This window comes from Dipteris shenzhenensis, chromosome 5 (genome assembly GCF_047967505.1).
Source record: "Dipteris shenzhenensis isolate YYH24624 ecotype China chromosome 5, Dip_SZ_1.0, whole genome shotgun sequence".
Lineage (NCBI taxonomy): Eukaryota > Viridiplantae > Streptophyta > Polypodiopsida > Gleicheniales > Dipteridaceae > Dipteris > Dipteris shenzhenensis.
This window is the reverse complement of record NC_141600.1, coordinates 30,635,904-30,651,135: the sequence shown is the minus strand read 5'-3', so window position 1 is coordinate 30,651,135 and position 15,232 is coordinate 30,635,904. Positions and strand designations below refer to the sequence as shown.

Here is a 15,232-nt window from a genome sequence, read left to right as displayed (position 1 = left end):
GATTGTAAGACAGATTGTTCCTTTATGCATCTTTTCATTTACATTTCATCTTACAAGAATATGATTACATCTTTGCATTACTGTAGATAGATGTCTATGGTGGTATGTGGGCCTATAGTCATTACTTTTGCATTGAGAGAATTGATCAATGGTGACTGAACATAGACTTCTAGTAAATCATGCAAGTATAAGAGACACTAATGTAGATTGTAGACAGCTGAATTATGTTGGGGTATTAAAGTAAAAAAATGTCGAAATATGTTAGCTGAATTTTATTGGAGTATTAAAGTAAAATAATTGAATGGCCATATGGTTGGCATATGGATGCAACCAGGTGGTTGATCGAGATGTAGCTTCGAAGAGGAGTCATAGAGACACTGTATCTCGGATTGCCCACATGCAGAGGAGGTTTGTGAGACAGGTCTTTGTTGCTGCCCAACGAGAGATGGTGGTGACCTGGGGTGCAATTGCCTAGGTGACAGGGACAGAGGACCACCTTGTGGCTTTTCACGGAAGCATGCCTATAGGCCTCACAGGACAACAGATTTAAAATAGGTGGCACCTTTGTGTTTTGTGTGGATTGCATTGTAGCCATCCATTGATAAGGCTGATTGATAAGGTTGATGGCAAATACAACATCGTGACACCTATGCAAAAACCCAACAATATGATGACAGAGTGGACTCCTGGTCGCTGCAACAGATGGGAGTTCACACTGCCAGCATCATTGTGTGGTATATATGGACAGCCAAATGGAAATAGGCCATTGATCAGCAGAGTAATTCCTTTCTAAAGACCCTCACTTCGATCTGGCAAGACCTTGTTGTTGGAAAAGTCACCTCCCTATCTGTAAGCCCCCATGTGAGGAGAGCATGGGGGAGGTAGACTTATGGTTAGGGCTACCACATGGGCAGCATATTGGCTACCATGTTGGTGAAAATAAACTGGTTGGATGTAGATGTTCGTGCCAGCCTGTGGCTCGGGGATGCTTGGATTCGACGGGTCCTAGACTCGTGAGCATCATGGTTGGGTGGTGAGCATGCCTGTGCCTCTACCAGATGCATATCAACATCCTCAGCTAGATGGGTTGTGCCCACCATCTTTGACTCTGCTTCTTGACTTTTATAGCCTCATATCTTGCAAAGTCCAAAATGGACGGCTTTGGAGGGAACCTGAGGGATGTCCTCCTCGAGCGATGGCTAAGCTAGGGCTGCTGCCACCGCCACTGCCACCAAATCTCTCTCCACCAGATCTAAACAATGATATGATGGATGTGTCATTCATGGAAGATAATATTGCACCAGCTTCAACGATGCCAACCATGCAAGAGACTGCTATTGGCAGAAACGACGCAGAAATGACTTTTGTGGATGATGAACAAGACCTCCCAGGACAGTTCGTATCTTTCCATAGGTTCACTCCGCACCTCGAAGGAAAAGACCTACACAACATTGACCACAAGCTCAGAGTAACGACAAAGACGTTCGAAAGAGAAATGGAACAGTGCAAATAGCAATGAACGACACTGAGGGCGTGGAAGCCCTGCGCGAGCTACAAAGCAAGCCTTCTTATAGTGGAGCAATTCAAAGTGGCAATAGAAGCTTCTTTAAAGCCTCCCCAATACCAAAACATACGTTGTGGGAAGCCCTCACGAACAAAGGAAGAAAGATCTTCCAAGGAGACTGCAAAATGGATGGAGAGGAACGACAATATCAAGGAACTCATGGAAGTGATCAACCAGATGGAGAGAGCCTGTTAGGTAAGCTTCCTTGCTTAAATGTCCACACTGGTCTTTGGAACGAAACAACTAAGTAGCTAGGCTCATACACTGTGGTGGGATATATTCATGGGCCAAGACCACCCGCAGCTTCCTGACAGGGGTGGGTGCTCAATGCTGCTTGGTCACGTAAGGGGCTAGTAGTAACCAACATACGCTTCCTGAGAAATGGATTCATAGTTTTCCTTTTTGAAAAGCGAGAGATGGCAAGCTCTGTAGCTCAAAATGGAATGTGATCATTAGAAGCCAACCCCTATCGGTACAGATGTGGGATCCCTCCTTTACTCCCAACATGCTGCCTCCTTCCAAAGCTCCCATTTGGGTCGAGTTCCCCGACCTTCACTAGTGATGATGCAAACGAAGATGACCATCCGACACAAGATCATGCTCTTACTGTCTGTCTCCAACATCTAGAAGATGATGGAGATCATGATTTTGCTTTCTAAGCATGATATATTTGGGTACTCTGCCCTGGGGGTGTTTCCCAAAAGTACGGTGGGAGCCATGTGTTTTTGGCTTTGATAGGTCTATTTGTTGGTGCATTGACCTCTGAGTTGATCATGCATCCATGCATGATGAGCCTCTAAGCCATGCTAGATGAGATTTCTATGTTATGCTCACTAGCCTCTGAGCCATGCTCACTTGCCTCTGAGATTGTGTGGGAGCCATGTCTAGTTCTAGACCGGCATGCACAGTTTTGATAACCGTCATTGTCATGTTCTGTTCTTGGTTCCATTCCAGTAGTCCCTCACCTTTCCTCCATTGGCGGGTGTTAGGAAACGGAGTCAATTTGAGTGACTTTTAGTGTGTTTCTATTGAGTTCTAGCATAGTACTATACTACTTTATATCCTAGAGTGCCATGTGTCACTATGGGACTTATCCCATATACATTTGACACTTAGCGTGTGTGTGCCAATCCTATAAAGGCATTGTACTTTCTCATGTCAAATCATCAAGCCTTAAGCCTTTCTTGATCATGTAAGTACTTTGCTTGGTTGTACATTTCTTTCTAGCATTCTTTCATTTTCATTATTTTTGCCTAGTCTTGCTTTTCTACTTTCCTTTCCATTCCATGTCTTGCATCTTCACTTCTTTCAGCTGCCCTATGTAAAAGATAAAATTTGTCAGATCTGGCGGGCGGCTTTTGAGGGAACGACGAACATTTTTACAAATGGGTCAGAGCAACAGAGAGAAAAAGTGAAGGCGAGAGAAACAGGAGGTAGAGAAAGCAAAAGAATCAGCCACTACCGAACGGGGGCACAGCATTCTCAAGGAGATAAAGGAAAGTCTTAGAAGAGAAGCTATAGGAGTGATGGGCGGGAAAAGGGGATAGGGAAAACGATGGAATGTTTAGGATGCTCAGGAAGAAGCATGCCCAATAAAACATCGAAGAATTAAACATAGATGGACATACGCTTGTCGACAAGGATCTGATCCTCCAAGCAGTGGTGCAACATTTTCAACATGCAAGCAGCTGTGGAGCATTGTAGGTAATGCCTGATCGAGGGGGTAGTAGCCAGATTGGACGCCTCCTATCTAGAAAGATAGATCACAGCTACAGAATTGAAAGTAGTTGTGAATCAAATGGCTAAGGGAAAGACGCGTGAAGAAGACGTCCTTCCAATCGAATTCTTCCAAGGCTTATGGGAGACCTTAAGTCCTTTTCTCTTGCTAGTGAAAGGTTATCTAGATTCTAGAATCAACACAGGGATGATCAAGCTAATTCTAAAAGGAGGCCCGATGGAAGAACTCAAGAATTGGAGGCCACTTACAATGCTTAGCACTTGCTACAAAATCTTCACCAAGGTTCTGGCACTCAGGCTAAAAGGGAAAATGCAAGTTTGGATCGGAGAAGAGAAAAAAGGATTCATCCAAGGAAGAAATCCTCACACTATGGAAAGGACTGGAGTATGCTGAAGAGCATGGGAAAGACATCTGCTTCATGAAAGTTGACTTTGACAAAGCCTATGATATAATGGAATGGGGATTTATCCTTCACGCTCTCCAAGATATGGGACTCAGACCTATTTTAAGGAGCTTTTTCAACGCCTTACTACGGGGGACTAAAGCTAAAGTGAAAGTCAATTAAAAAGCATTAGACACTTTCCATTTAAAAAGGTCCATTAGACAAGGATGTCCCTTTTCCCCCCTGCTTCCTGCTATAGCGGCTGATGTACTCGGATGGCTAATTCAAAGGGAGGTTGACAACAGAAATATTTTAGGCATTCAGTTCGGATACCAATGGGTTTCACATGTTCAAATAAGAGTAGGTGGGAATGGGTCATCCAGAAAGTCAAAGAGAAGATTGCAAGATGGCAAGGTCTCCAACCCACCCTGGCCAGAAGAAAGTTTGTACTAAATCATTATATTTATCCATCAGTAATTTACTTCATTTCATGCTGGTTTCCTTTGCAGAAAGCCTTGTCTCAGGTTAATACGCTTTTTAGAACCTTCCTATGGGGAGGGGGACTTGGATCAAAGGAAAATGACTAACGTTCACAGGAGGTATTGCACGATGCCGAAAGAAAAGGGAGGGCTGGGCATAGTGAATGTTGAGAAATCTTCAGCGAGGTTCATGGCACAGTGGATCTTTTCAGGTGCTGAATACTGATTGGCCTTTCTTGGTCAGAAAAAATGTCGAAAAATTTAAACCTATTATGTGCAAGCATCGGAAAAACCTTCCTGAGGGCAGAAGCCTTTTGTTGCCAAAGGATCAGAACTGTGGAAGGGGATGTGGAAGGCCTGGGAACTCCTCAAACCATCCTTTCTATAAAAAGGCTTTTTAAGCAAAACAGGAACTTTTTGTAGCCAAGACTTGATGGCAAGACCTTTGGGATAGAGCAAGTAGAAGGTGGAAGAGTGACGAAGAAATATCCTTGGATTGGTGGAAGGTGATCATGAAAGCCGTAAGAGTACTTGCTTGAGAGCTCAGTGGGAGCCCGGGGGTGAAATACACCTTGAGAGCATGGTGCTTTGAAGACTCCAGACTGACTAATCACTCATTATGAGGGGGACAGTTGGAAGATGGTGGCATCGAGATTGCTCGAGTTTGAAGGCAATGTGACTGCTGGTGGTAGTGCCATCTGGTGCTACCTTGGATGGCTGTGTGTACCAGGATGGTTTGCTTGCGCAGGACCGAACCTAGTGGAGCACGTCCCACCAGAAAAGCCAAGAATCTACATTGACACCAAAACTAGAGCATGTTCATCGACGAGTTGAGATCAGGCAGAGATGTGTCGGTGAGAGGGGGTGTTGAAAAAGTCACCTCTCCATCTGTAAGCCCCCATATGAGGAGAGCGTGGGGGAGGTGGACTTAGGGTTAGGGCTGCCGCATGGCAGTGCCCTGTGGGTGGCAAACTCAGAGGAAAAAACATGAAGACAGGGCTGCCACATGGGCACACCCAAGGGAATACACGATGGAGCTCCCACGTGTACGGAACAGCACACATGGCTGGCAGCATCTGGCTGGGGCAGAACTGTGCAAAGGAGCCTGCAGGAGATGTACGGATCACTGTGCCAGGGTACGGGGTGCTGCAGACACTAGTACGGCTCAGTACGGAAGGCCTAAAGCATGGTATATACAGCCCTGACAGGGTATCCAGAGCCTGGACAGGTCCAAAATGATTCTCGACAGATTGCAGCAGGGTCTAGGCCAGAAAATCGGGCTGGAACAGGGCCGCACAGAGGCAAGAATGCCTGGTCCACTGGCTGACTGCCATAAGGACAGGCAGGACCTGAACTGCCTCAAAGGTGTGCCCCCACCAGGTTAGTTTAAAGATCAGGGCTACCCGCCCCATGGAATTTGTACTTTTGTCAGTGGGGAAGAGGCTGCTGGTTGGCCAATAAGGACCCTACTGGGTCGCTCAATATCGCGGCCTTTGGGGCCTATAAAAGGAGCCCTTTGAGGGCTCGTAACTCATCCACTCAGGCAGCAGATTGGAGCAGCAGAGCAGCATATCTGGGCCACCATCCAGGGAATCCATGGAGGCTGAAGAGCTGCAGACATATAGATCGCTAAGTTCTTCGCGCCCTCACTACCCCATATACTATACTCATGCCAAAACTCTCATGTTCAATCATCCCATGGCTTCTCACAATAGAACCTGAATGTGTCCCAACCCTTTAATGAATTGCTCGTACCATGTAAATTAGAACTGTTCAGCTTGATAAGCTATTTCACATCACTCTTTCACTCAGTCACACACAATGTATTACATGAATAAGAATGCTGGCTTACAAATGACAAATGTGTAGCCACTTAAAAGGTTGGCATTCACCATCAATCTCCTTCTGTGCCTTAAAGAATTAATCTTTCTGTGCCTACCTGTGACATGCAAGGAAACTAACTCACATGGATGCCACACTGTAACCTTGTGGACAGAGAAATTAAAAGGAGATATCACTAGAACATGAAAACTACATGTGGACACGTGCATGAGATTTTGCACCTACCACTGGCACCTACAAAATGGAAAAACGAGAAAGAGAACACCTTCATGTTGAAAATCACTTGTCCTTGATGTCAACTGCAAGGTTGAAGTTTGTCTCTTCCTTGACGTCAACCACAAGCTTAACCATGCAGCTCTTTCTCATCTGCCATTTTTTCGCAGCACAGTTTTAGAGTGACCCAATTGGGGGCCATTGATTCAATTCTCCTAAAAGAAATTGTCACCATTTGAAGATTCACAAGACAACATTGTCCTCATTAGGGTTGAGGTTTCAAAAGGACCATGGTTCAGAGCATAGGACCAAGACATATTCGGAGGATCGTACAGGCCCATCAACGATCAGATCTCTCATTGCAGAGGCATCTCAGTAGAATTATCATCATTGCTTACCTCTCATAGGTTGAAGTATCCAGCAGAATTATCCGCATACTGTGAAAATACGAAATGCATATCAACATCCTCAACTAGATGGGGTCATGGCCATCTATGGCTCTGCTTCTTACTTAACCAAATCTGTGTGTTCTTGATGCCTTGCAACACCAATCCCCTTTTTGCCTTTATGAGGGACATCTAGAGTCGTGGAAAAAGTCCATAGAAATTTGTCTATAAGTTTCATCGATCACAATCGATCAGACCCATGTCCAGGGAAAAAATTTGCTTTGTAAATAAATGGTTGGGTGATATTTAGACCTTTTCCTCCTGGCAATATCATCACTTGATCATGTGCAATTCATTCGCTACCTCCGCATCCTTGTGTGCCTGAGTTCCATCATGGATCACCCTTCCTGGACGAAAAGTTAAAATAGAAGGGAGGAGCCTCTTTGGCTTCTGAATTTCCCCACATCATGGACATCCTGTCTCAGCTTGACTCTCATGGGTATGGGACAGTTTATCAGCAGACATAGAGCCATCTGATGGACATTTCTTAGCACATATGTACCATAGATTGTTATCTTCTCTTGCTGTCCATAATTGCTATGTCTGACTTTTACTCTAATTTTTCAGCTCCAGCGTTGGATTTCGATTCAAAGTTGGAAGCCCCATCCTGTTCTAACTCTTGCTGCAGATGGGGCATTGCTTTCTTGCCACAGTGGAAAGGGGGCTGGTTTTGGCTTCTAGTCGTAAAAATCCCATCAACTTGGGCTGCCTACTATGCTCAATCAAACCATGTGCATGGTGCCAATCTGGGTTCTGTGCTTGCTGCTCTATTTTGGCTGATAAATCTCACCAAGTCCTTTATTCCTGAGAGGACCTGAGGGATGCCCAAGGAGTGTTCTATTACCCACTGCTGCATGAGAAATAACATCATCTAGTTTATCAAAGATACAAGATTGAACATGTCACCTAGTTGTCAACTAATCATGTGGCTTCTACAGTCTCCTGCTGATCATGGAAGAAGTTGACTTCAGCACCAGTTTCTGCGCCCTTCCTTGCTTCCAATTGCTCTGGAGAACTGTCAAAGATCATCACATTTCCTTGGTTCCATGTGGTAGTTGTCTGCTTCCAATTAGTAACTCAAACTGGTCTGCAAAAAGTCTCAAATGGAGTTTAAACAGAAAATCACGACTCCTAGAGCCCTAGGAACTGCACCTACCCTAGTTCTTTTGCCTGGTTATGCATGGTGGCATTCCCATGGGTCCTCAGCTAGGAAATGAGGAGGGATGGTACCTGCCACTACTGCAAACAATTCCCACTGTTTATGGAGCTGTCCTTTAGCACAGAGGATCTAGTAGTGCTTGTTCAAGATCCTTGTTATGGCACGATAGATTAGCCTGGCTAACAGAAAGCAACAAGAGACAATATCCCTCACTTCGTGAATGAGAAGACCATTATGAGCCAAGATGCTACTCTACCCTCCACACAGGATTACAAAAAGTACAATAAATTTACAGAAAGGAAGAGGCCCAATGCTCCTTCACTCCTTTCTACCTGGAAACAAGACACTTTAGTTTGTAATTCAATGAGGTCTGGCGATTCTAAAGTTGTGCATTGATTTGCCTTTAACTTGTTTCACTACTCCATAGAAAAAAATATTATGCATGGAAACTGCACAAAATAAGAACTAAAATGGACTTTAGAGCTTATTGTGAGCTAGTCTAGCATTTCCGTTAGCCAATAAAAGCATGTCCATAGAAATTTGTCTATAAGTTTCATCCATCACAATCGATCAGACCCATGTCCAGGCAAATAAATTGCTTTGTAAATAAATGGTTGGGTGATATTTAGACCTTTTCCTCCTGGCAATATCATCACTTGATCATGTGCAATTCATTCGCTACCTTCGCATCCTTGTGTGCCTGAGTTCCATCATGGATCACCCCTCCTGCACGAAAAGTTAAAATAGAAGGGACAAGCCTCTTTGGCTTCTGAATTTTTCCACATCATGGACATCCTGTCGCAGCTTGACTCTCATCGGTATGGGACAGTTTATCAGCAGACAGAGAGCCATCTGACGGACCTTTCTTAGCATATCTCTACCATAGATTGTTATCTTCTCTTGCTGTCCATAATTGCTCTGTCTTACTTTTACTCTAATTTTTCAGCTCCAGCGTTGGATTTCGATTCAAAGTTGGAAGCCCCATCCTGTTCTAACTCTTGCTGCAGATGGGGCTTTGCTTTCTTGCCACAGTGGAAAGGGGGCTGGTTTTTTGGCTTCTAGTCGTAAAAATCCCATCAACTTGGGCTGCCTACTATGCTCAATCAAGCCATGTGCGTGGTGCCAATCTGGGTTCTGTGCTTGCTGCTCTATTTTGGCTGATAAGTCTCAGCAAGTCCTTTATTCCTGAGAGAACCTGAGGGATGCCCATGGAGTGTTTGGTTAATCTATTACCCACTGCTGCATGAGAAATAACATCATCTGGTTTATCAAAGATGCAAGATTGAACATGTCACCTAGTTGTCAACTAATCATGTGGCTTCTACCGTCTCCTGCTGATCATGGAAGAAATTGACTTCAGCACCAGTTTCTGCGCCCTTCCTTGCTTCCAATTGCTCTGGAGAACTGTCAAAGATCATCACATTTCCTTGGTTCCATGTGGTAGTAGTCTGCTTCCAATTAGTAACTCAAACTGGTCTGCAAAAAGTCTCAAATGGAGTTTAAACAGAAAATCACGACTCCTAGAGCCCTAGGAACTGCACCTAACCTAGTTCTTTTGCCTGGCTATGCATGGTGCAATTCCCGTGGGTCCTCAGCTAGTAAATGAGGAGGGATAGTACCTGCCACTACTGCAAACAATTCCCACTGTTTATGGAGCTGTCCTTTAGCACAGAGGATCTAGTAGTGCTTGTTCAAGATCCTTGTTATGGTACGATAGATTAGCCTGGCTAACAGAAAGCAACAAGAGACAATATCCCTCACTTCGTGAATGAGAAGACCATTATGAGCCAAGATGCTACTCTACCCTCCACACAAGATTCCCGAGTTCTCCTCAAAGGACGTATGCAAACCATCCCTAAACTAGAACCTCATGTTTTCCTTCTGGTTGAGCCTTTTGGTTCAAAACTTTGAATCTAAATAGATCTCTCTGAGTTTCCCTCCATGTTCAGTCCATCTTTGCTCGCTAGGAAATGCGAGTTCCGGCCCCTTGCAGCACCTTGCAACATAAGCTCAAATCGCCTCTCCTCCATCTTCCGCACCTTGCAACATAAGCTCAAATCGCCTCTCCATCTTCTTCCCTCGCGCATTTCAATCACCCCGCACTATTCCCACGTCCCCCTTGCAACGCCTTTAAGCTCAAATCACTTGTTATTCCAGGTTTTCCTTTCTCATTCTTTACATTTCTCTCCTTTATTGATTTCAACCTATATCCAAGCTCCATGCATCCTTCTGTCCTCTTTCCTTAGTTATCATCTTAAATTTGTAATTCTCCCTCACATATTAGGGTTGTAATGCCTCTTTGTCTTGATAGATGCAAAAAGTACAATAAATTTACAGAAAAGAAGAGGCTCAATGCTCCTTCACTCCTTTCTACCTGGAAACAAGACACTTTAGTTTGTAATTCAATGAGGTCTGGCGATTTTAAAGTTGTGCATTGATTTGCCTTTAACTTGTTTCACTACTCCATAGAAAAAAATATTATGCATGGAAACTGCACAAAATAAGAACTAAAATGGACTTTAGAGCTTATTGTGAGCTAGTCTAGCATTTCCGTTAGCCAATAAAAGCATGTTACATAATATGCCTAAAGAACCCTATTCCAAGAGCGGTCTCGTGGAGTGGCAAGAAGCAACCAGCCTCGTCATCAACAAATGCTCGGAACCAGCAGAGTCGCGGAGGAGATGGTGTGGCTACAACAGCTACTTGGTGAGGAGGTGCATCCGACACTGAGAACTGCTGGTAGAGCTTCGGAGGAGATGGTGTGGCTAAAACAGCTCCTTGGGTATGGCTCGACATTCAGGAGCTGAGAAGGTGGTGTTAGACTTACTGATCTCCTGGCTGTCAGTTAGAGAGAGAGGGATTCTATGTGGGTGTGACCGCCCTTGGAGAGGTGTAGCACTTTCATCCTTTTTCAGTGTATTTCTGTACATTAAAAGGGGGTTTAGCCAGGTCGCTCAGTTACCAGGCCCAGTTGAGGCTGGTTCTGGGCCTGGTTTTAGTCCTAGTTGCTGCTGGTTCAAGGACGCCTGGTTGGGGCTGGTCTGGCCAGGGTCGGGTCAACCTAACCAAGGTTGGGTTAACAGACCAGACCAGGTCAATTGGGTCGTCCAAATCAGCAGCCTCCCTGGCCCTATATATCCCTAGGGCTATTTTGCCTGGCCTTGTACGTTGTGGAGGTGCACTTCACAGCCTACCCGTGAGCTCTCTGAGGTCAGTTCTACCTTGGTTTACAGTCTGCAAATAGGCGCAGTTTCCAGCCCGTATGTGTGGTGTTCCAGGTGCAGTTCCTGCTCTGGTTTGTGATCTTTTTTTCTCACCTGCATGTAGAGTTTTTCCTGTATATTCGTGCAGTCTATTCTCTCTCTAGTCGCAGTTTGCTGTCTCGCTCCATTCACAGATTTGCTCTCTATCTCAGTTCGTATAATCTGCTGCACTTTGACAAAATGTGCAACCACGTAAAGGTTGGCATTGACCATTCATCTCCTTCCAATATATACATTAATGAAATCCTTTACCTGTGATATGGAAGAAACTAAGGTCACATAGATGCCAGAATGGAATCCTTGTAGAGGAAATAATTAAATGGAACCATGAAGCGTACGAGTGGACACTATGCAAAATGGGAGAACATGGAAGGGAACACCTTCTTCATGACGAAAAAGACTCTTCCTTGATGTCAATTGGAAGGTTAACCACATTTTTCTCTCTCTTGATGTTTGTCTTTGTTCTGTTCTTTCTCATCTGTCAATTTTTCCCAGTGGAGTTTTGTGGAGCTACCCAATTCGCTGCTAGTGACAGTTAATTTTCTTCTTCTAAAAGAAATTGTCACCATCTGAAGATTTACAAATCAAGCAGATAACATCGTCATCGTTGCTGTGTTTTATTCTCAACCTGTTTATGCTTCACCAAGATGTTCGAGAAGCATCACGAGGGTTGAGGTTCCAAAGGACCCGTCTATGTGCTCTTGATGCCTTCCTTCTTGCCTTTATGGCATTAAAGTCCATAGAAGATTCTCTGTAAGCTCTCTTTTTGGTAATCATGTCCGGGATGAATAAATGGTTGGGTGAGAGTTAGACCTTTGCACAGTCACAACATCATCACCTGATCATGCAATTCATTCACTCCAGACTCCATCACCCCCTCTGTGTGCTTGAGTCATGATGGACATCCTATACCTTAGTTTGAGTCACGTGGGCATGGGAAAGTTCGTAATCAGATATCGGGCACAGAGAGGTATTGTATGGTATTATAGGTCACCTGAGTGGCTCTTTACTCAGCCAGTTGTAGAAGATCACCTGATAGAGCGGCCAACCGTGGGAAACCTCCTCTCATCTTGTCTCTGTACCCTTTCTAGGGGAGTTGCACTTTTACCTAGGTGTCTCCGTAGCGCTAGGATGTCTGCATTAATGACATTCCTTTTCTCGGGAAACCAGAACAAACTTAACATGATGCCTATAGATAGCTAAGGGCTTCGTGCCTTTTATGTCTCCCAATTATAGCCTTCACTAACCCATATCCTATACTCATGGCAAACTTCCATGTTCAATCAGCCCATGGCTTCTCACAACAGAACCTAAATATATCCCAACCCTTTGGCGAATTCCTTGTACCATGTACATAGAACTGTTCAGCTTGATAAGCTATATTCACATCACTCTTTCACTCAGTGATACACAATGTATTACATGAATAAGAATGCTGGCTTACTGTGCAGCCACTTAAAGGTTGGCATCCACCAGCAATCTCCTTGCAATATATACCTGTGACACACGAAGAAAACAAACCAAACAGATGCCAGACTTGAATCTTGTGGAGAAAGAGAATTAAATGGACATGTCACTAGAACCATGAAGCCTACATGTCCACACTGTGCATGAGATTTTTGACACCTGCAAAATGGAAAACCATAAAGAGAACACCTCCATGCTGAAAAAGACTTTTAGATGATGTCAACTGCAAGGGTTTGTCTCTTCCTTGATGTCAACTACAAGGTTCATCTGCGATTTTTCCCCAGCATACGGAGTGACCCTTTTTGCTGCTAGAGGCTGTTAGATTTAATTGTTCTAAAAGAAATTGTCACCATTTGAAGATCGTCAAATCAAGTAGACAACACTGTCATCATGAGGGTTCAGGTTCCAAAGGACCATAGTATGGGACCAAGACATATTCGGAGGATCATACATGCCCATCAACAATCCTCAGTCCCATGTGATCAAAGGTCTCATTGCAGGGCATCTCAGCAGAATTACCCGCATACTCTGAAAATACCAGATGCATATCAACATCCTCAGCTAGATGGGTTGTGCCCATCTCTGACTCTGCTTCTTGACTTTTATAGCCACGTATCTTGACACAGTTAACCAAATCGGTGTGTTGTTGATGCCTTGCAACACCAATCCCCTTTTTGCCTTTGTGAGGGACATCTGAGAGTCATCGCATTTAAGTCCATAGAGAATTGTCTGTAAGTTCCTATTCGGTCACGTATCATTAAGACCCGTGTCCAGGGCAAATAAATTGCTTTGCATTTAAATACATGGTCGGGTAAGAATTGCACCTTTGCCCCCTGGCAACACCATCAGTTGACCATGTGCAATTCATTCACTCCCATCACCCCCTCCGCATCCTCATCATATATGTGTGCCTGAGTTCCATCATGCATCACCCTTCCCAGGCCATACGCAGATAGTCTAGTGATGGTTGACCTCGATGATTCAAGCCATACGCAGATAGTCTAGTGTTGCTTTCTCGATTGGCATGAAAGACCGTTGCTGCATTGGAGTCGGTTGGCGATCTGTACTCTCTTCTCACGTTCTGAATCGTAAAGTGATTCTTGTCAAGAATTGGAAATTGCCAACTTCCTTCCTACTAATGGAGCAACCCGTGAGACAGCAACAGTAGGTACGGCAATCCGCCACAAGCGCCTTTCTTCTCAACACAACCAGCCATCTACACTCACCCAATCTGTGGACGTTCAACCTCCGGCCACTTTCCTATCAGCATAGCCCACATCTCCAATCTGCAGCTTCTCTGGAACGACCAACGAATTGCTCTGGGGACGACATCTGACTTCACTAACACAAAGGACTATGTACATTTGGCTCTGCGCAAAGGGGAGAGTGCAGGCCTGATTGGAAGCGTCCGCGTCCTCGGTCGTGTGCGTCCTTCCTTGTTAGGATTTGGATTGGGGTCTCCCGAGGGAGAAGGGGTGCGCCAGGCCTCTGAGGTAGTGCAAGACAGAGGCGACGCTCGCAGTCCCGGGCAGCAAGCTGCCGGATGGGGCTGCCCCCTGAAAGAAATTAGGTTAATATCATGTGACCCGATGGGTCACGTATCAGATATTAAACTGATAAGAACAGATACTACACTTGATCTTAGCCAAAAGGCCGAGAAAGGTATGAAGAGCAGGCGCTCGCAGGCTCCGCTAAGAGAGCCCTCCCCTCACCCCCTTTTGCAGTGCTGCTTATGGGGTAATTATGCCACGTGTCCACCATCTGTTGCATGCATCCCTCTCCATCGCTTTTCGTATCCTTTAGAAATTGAAGCCTAATACATTTAATACTTAATTTGGAAGCATGGAACTTAGCCTAATCACTCAAAAATAGAATCATTGCACACTACTGGCAGATGATCACAACCTCTTCTCTTCAGGCAACTAAGGGATGGTTAAAACTACCAAAGTGCAAAGTCTTGAAATTACTAGGTGTCCCTACATTATTTGACGTGTTAATGGGCGTGGCTTTTAGAAAGGTTCAAGGACAAATTCCCGACGTGGAGAGGCTACCAATCGAATTTGGCAAGGGTGAAACCTATCCTATAGGCACCTTGTACTTGTCTAGATCTTCTCCGGGAGGTGCTCACCAACAACTCGTTACCTTATCTCCCAACAAGTAAAGTGGACTTTTTGCAATAACGGAAATAAGGAGGTAAGAATGAGGGTTGTTGATATTCTTGATAAGGACTTTTTGCAATAACGGAAATAAGGAGGTAAGAATGACGGTTGTCGATATTCTTGATAAGTAGCTTACAAGCTAGCAACCTTGTAGGTTAGCAGAGTAGTTATAAGCTCAGGCACCTCGTAGGCACAACTTCTCCTGCTCAAAAACACCTCCCCAATTAAACTAGGTATGGCTCCTAGCTCGCATAATTATTCTCTATGGCCACAATCTATAACCTTGAGCCTTGCCATGCCAAATGAAGTGACCTTTGGAGATCACTTTGCCGTGCCTTTGAGGCCATAAAAGCACAAATTGGATTTCGAACAAACGGATCCTTTATCAATATTTTGGCATTTTTTAGGGGTGCAACATTAGTTGACACTGATGTTAACAAGGCTAGCAAATTGTTCAAGACAAGCCTCCTGGTGCAAATATAAGCGTGGCTTGAAATCAAGAGGGAATTCATTCTCACCA

General features: G+C 44.6%; 1 non-coding gene across 1 annotated transcript; it reads right to left on the bottom strand.

Moving 5' to 3' along the window:
• Nucleotides 1-14,023: 14,023 nt before the first annotated feature.
• On the bottom strand, nucleotides 14,024-14,219 carry LOC147901859 (U2 spliceosomal RNA). Its single transcript, XR_015541092.1, has one exon. It is a non-coding gene; the product is annotated as a U2 spliceosomal RNA (small nuclear RNA).
• Between the last annotated feature and the right edge of the window lie 1,013 nt (nucleotides 14,220-15,232).